The sequence below is a fragment of the Amborella trichopoda genome, chromosome 1 (genome assembly GCF_054954075.1).
Source record: "Amborella trichopoda isolate Santa Cruz 75 chromosome 1, AtrichopodaSantaCruz75HAP2 v2.0, whole genome shotgun sequence".
Taxonomy (NCBI): Eukaryota; Viridiplantae; Streptophyta; class Magnoliopsida; order Amborellales; family Amborellaceae; genus Amborella; species Amborella trichopoda.
In genome coordinates this window covers 37,811,601-37,816,637 of record NC_142336.1, presented here as the reverse complement: position 1 = coordinate 37,816,637, position 5,037 = coordinate 37,811,601, and the positions used below count along the sequence as shown (strand labels likewise).

At 35.1% G+C, this 5,037-nt stretch overlaps 2 long non-coding RNA genes across 2 annotated transcripts; one reads left to right on the top strand and one right to left on the bottom strand.

The window, feature by feature from the left end:
- The first annotated feature begins 662 nt into the window (after positions 1 to 662).
- LOC110007170 (uncharacterized) lies at positions 663 to 2,558 on the top strand. Its single transcript, XR_002280743.2, has 2 exons — positions 663 to 1,257; positions 2,326 to 2,558. It is a non-coding gene; the product is annotated as an uncharacterized LOC110007170 (long non-coding RNA).
- Positions 2,559 to 3,425: 867 nt separating this feature from the next.
- LOC105420572 (uncharacterized) lies at positions 3,426 to 4,752 on the bottom strand. The gene is made up of 2 exons (XR_966642.3): positions 4,244 to 4,752; positions 3,426 to 3,712 (listed from the first exon to the last, which is right to left on the bottom strand). It is a non-coding gene; the product is annotated as an uncharacterized LOC105420572 (long non-coding RNA).
- Between the last annotated feature and the right edge of the window lie 285 nt (positions 4,753 to 5,037).

The window sequence follows — 5,037 nt, the reverse complement described above, 5'->3', positions numbered from 1 at the left end:
GAGAAGCATAGATCTTCTATGCTTAGAAACCTCTCTCTCTCTCTTTCTTTATATATATATATATATATATATATATATATATATATATATATATATATATATATATATATATATATATATAAAAGGAAAAAGCTAGGATTAACCCACTAGCTTATATGAACATATGAGCCCAACGGCTTAGATTGAATCTGGACCGATCTGACGATCACAGATGCCCGGTAGTGTTTGATTTTTTTTTTTTCTACAAATCTAAATCACTTGTAATTTTAGACGTGTGTTTATCAAAAATAAGTAAATCTTAGAAAAATATCAAAAAAATATTTTACATGAAATAAATTGATCAAAATACCCCTTAAAATTTTTGGGAGGTATTTTAGTTATTTTACTTTTTATAAATAATTTTTTATATTTTTATTAGGTGTGCCTTGATGAAAAGAACAAAAACCTAAAATTTTAAGTGATTTGAATTTGTAAGAAAAAATAAAATTTAAACACTATTAGATATCCGTGATCATCAGATAAATCCGGATTCAATATGACTCGTGATCATGAGCAAATAGACTAATCCCATTTTCTTTCTAAATAAAAAAAAAAAAAAAAGTAGGATTAGGGTGCGCATAACGCTTCAAACAACTCGTCACGATGAAAAGTCCATAAACAAACGGTAAGTCGGACGGTAAGTATGACAGTAGGAAATGTCAGCATGCTTTCTGAAAAATATGACTGTTTTTAATAGGGCGCCGACAGTGCAGTCCATGAGCACTAACATGCACGATTCTCTCTCTTCTTGAAACAACACGGCCTCTCTTCTCTCTCTACGAAAACAACCCTCTCTCTCTCCTGGTTTTCTTCCTAAGCTCCTGGTTTTCTTCCTCCCTCCACTCTCTTGCTACACAGTGGAAGTCCCTCTCTTTACGCAGTGGTCCTCCCTCTCTTTGTGCAGTAGAGAAACTCAACTTTCTCTCTCTCTACATAGTGGAAGTCCCTCTCTCTCTCTACGCGGTGGTCCCTCTCTGTGCAGCAGAAAACCCAACTTTCTCTCTCTATGCAGTGGAACTTCTCTCTCTACGCGGTGGTCCTCCCTCTCTCTCTCTGTGCAGCAGAGAAACCCAACTTTTTCTCTCTCTACACGGTGGAACTCACTCTCTCTCTAGGGGTGGTCCTCCCTCTTTCTGTGCAGTAGAAAAACCCAACTTTCTCTCTCTACGTGGTGGAACTCCCTCTCTCTCTGCAGCCATTGAAGCCCCATCTCTAAAGGTACTCTCTCTCTTTCTCTTATTTGATAGGTTTTAGTGGGAGAAATCCCTCCATAATTTCCGGCCTTCCTCAAGCCTCTTCTTCTTGCTTCATTTATAACCAGGTAGTTTAGATTGATTCTACAGTTTTGAAGGTTTTATTCATATTTGATTGATCTTAGTTTGGAGAGTGTTCGATTGAGAGTTTTTTGAATTGTATTGATTGATTTTTCTGTGCAATTTCTGATTTTTCTCTGTAATTTATTGGATCCTACATTAGTCAATGAGATAATCATTTTGGTAGGATAAATTGAAAATTTAAAAATGGAAAACTATTTCAAATTTTTGTGGAGGACGTGATGGCATTTGAAGTGTTTGATGGATTTCCAAAGGTAAGTATAAAAATTGGCATCCCAATATTGCGTAGGAAAAATCCAGTTTTTGGGCTACAAAAATTGAAAAAGTTAACAATAGATTAGAAAATCATTTGGGCTAGAAGTTCTCTCTCAAAATTGTAAAAGTTAGCCATAGATTTATTGGCTACAAGGGTTATCATAAGTTCTCTGTTGAACATGCTTAAACGATTTTATTTGGGGCTTGCATTCTTTCTCCCATTGGCAACTTTTGACAATCTTGTTGTCCTGTGTTTTTGTGCGTTAAGAGGTACAATTCTCTTAGCCTAAATTTAGATCTAAGTAGGAGTTTCATGTTGATTCAAATTTCACAATAATTCTCTCTCATTCCTGAAAATGCAATTGTTTAGTTTCTTCCCATTCTATGCTGTAATTTATTGCTTTCTCCTTATTAGATTCAGCTGTTATAATTATGATTATTTGGTTCAGGTATAAAGCAAATGGCATCAGGTTAGATTCTGGTGACAACTTCATGTTTATGACAAACTTTTAAATCCTGAAAAGTATTGTATGTTGGGGACAAATTCTATGTTTATGCTTTTATATATGTTTATGTCACTCATCATAATGTAGAGAGGACAAATTCATATGGAACAACTTCGAAGGAGGGGCTATGGCTCGTTTTTTTTTTTTTTTTTGAAAAGTTTGTTGTTAAACTATTGGCATTATTGATGCAGGTTGTATGCAATCCACTCAAAATAAAAAGATGCAGGCTGTATGCCATTGTACAAGCTTGTCTGTTGATTACAGAGAGTATGGTTTTTGTGTAAACTTGGTGACGGTTTGTTGCAATTATGCAAATCTGTCTTGATCTGCAGCAAGAGCTTGTCTTCTTGATGACATTGGCCATGATATTTGATTGTTGAAAAAACATTAAAAAATGCAAGAAATTAATCTCACTTGTACGTAATGACCGCACTGCATTTGATATTTCTGTGATCGTTCAAGTAGTCTGTTGCAGAACGTTTTTTTGAAAATAAACAGTTTCAAAAAGTAGTTCTGAAATCATATTCTATTGCTATCACAAGTAAAATTGAAACCTTATTTTGATAGTGAAGGGGCAAGGTCAAGAAAAGTGTATGTGCTTGACTACAAGCTCATTCTCACCTAGAGCGCAAATTATTAGTTATCCTATTCAAATGTATCTTTTATGGGTTCCGGAATGTATTAATGCTTACTAGGCGAGCTTATTATCTTGCCATTACTGCTCTCGATATTACGAATTGTATTGGAAAGGTTGCTTGCAAGAACTTACAAGATGCACTTGCTTGAGTACATGCCCCAATTTAGAGTAGATGGAAACACATAAGCTGTTGGCGCCTTTGATTTGTGAGGTATTTGGGGTAAATGTTTTGTTCTCTCTTAATCATTAGAAACAGTATATAGGAAGTCATATGCTTCAAGTGGAATGCTATTATTGTACCTTTCCAACACTCGAAATATTAATCCAGCTGCTGAGTCAACTCTTTATCTTTATCTAGAATTTCATCACACCACTTTAGATAGCCACATCCAGTTTCATTCCAACGGTTAACACGATAAGATAAATGTGTGTTAGATATATGCGTACAAATGAACATCAATATGTTTCTACATTATGTTAATGAATGAAAAGTATATAAGAAAAAAAAAACAAAAAAAGGTAGGAATATTTTATGAGCTAAAAAAATCAAAAATTTTCACTTTAAAACAAAGTGGAAATCAAAGATGACATCAAACATTGTGAAATTGGAATCACAGGACAACAAGATTGTCGAAGTTGCCAATGGGAGAAAGATTGCAAGCATCAAATCAAATCTTTTATGCATGTTCAATAGAGAACTTATGATACCCATGTAGCCGATAAATCTATTGCTAACTTTTTCAATTTTAAGAGAGAACTTGTAGCCCAAATGATTTTTGAGTCTCATACCGAAGACAAAAACCCACATTTCTAGACGATCAACAATCAAGTTAGGCGTTGAGCCCATAGATGTCACACTTAGAAGAAAAGGAGGGTCGACGAAGTTCCAGATAACCTTGTCGAAGAAAATTTGCAGAGAGTCGATTCATCAAATATCAATCCTGAACCATAAAAACAGAATATCAAAGTCAAAAAGGAAAATGACACAAATAAAGGTGTGCATCTTTCAGCAACAAGTAATACCAGTCAAATTAACGAATTCTAATCTATTGCTAACTTTTTCAATTTTTTCTAGCCCAAAAACTGAACTTTTCCTACGCAATATTGGGATGCCAATTTTTATACTTCGCTTTGGAAATCTATCAAACACTTCAAATTCAATCTCCTCCTCCAAAAAAATTTGAAATAGTTTTTCATTTTTAAATTTTCAATTTATCCTATCAAAATGATTATCTCATTGACTCATTTATGATTCAATAAATTGCACAGAAAAATCAGTCACTACAATTCAAGAAACTCTCAATCGAACACTCTCCAAACTAAGATCCATCAAATATGAATAAAACCTTCAAACTGTAGAATCAATCTAAACTACCTGGCTGTAAATGAAGCAAGAAGAAAGGGTTTGAGAAGGACCGAAAATAATGGAGGGATTTCTCTCACTAAAACCTATCAAATAAGAGAGAGAGTACCTTTAGAGATGGCGCTTCAATGGCTGCACACAGAGAGAGGGAGTTCCACAACATAGAGAGAGAAAGTAGGGTTTTTCTTCTACACAGAGAGAGGGAGGACCACCACCTAGAGAGAGAGAGGGAGTTCCACCACGTAGAGAGAGAAAAAGTTGGATTTTTCTGCTCCACAAAGAGAGGGAGGCCCACCGCATAGAGAGAGAGGGAGTTCCACTGCGTCGAGAGACAAAGTTGGGTTTTTCTGCACAGATAAAGAGGGAGGACCACTGCGTAGAGAGAGAGTGAGTTCCACTGTGTAGAAAGAGAGTGGTTGGGAGAAAGAAAACCAGGAGAGAGAGAGGGCATGTTGTTTTGGTAGAGAGAGAAGAGAGGGTGTGTATTTTCAGGAAGAGAGAGAGAATCGTGCATGTCAGTACTCATGCACTGGCAGCGCCCCATTAAAAGAGCCATATTTTTCACAAAAAATGCTGACATTTCCTTCTCACCGTCCATTTATAGACTTTTCATCATAACCGTTGGCGCAGCTGAAGTATATGAGCGAGCATACTAATCCCATATATATATATATATATATATATATATATATATATATATATATATATATGAAAAAGCTGGAGTTAACCCACTAACTCATATGAACATATGAGCCCAACAGTCCAGATTGAATCTGAGCCGATCTGACGATCGTAGATGTTTAATAGTATTTGAATTTTTTTTTTTTACAAATCCAAATCGTTTGAAATTTTAGGCGTGTGTTTATCAAAAATAGGTGAATCTTCAAAAAATATCAAAAAAAT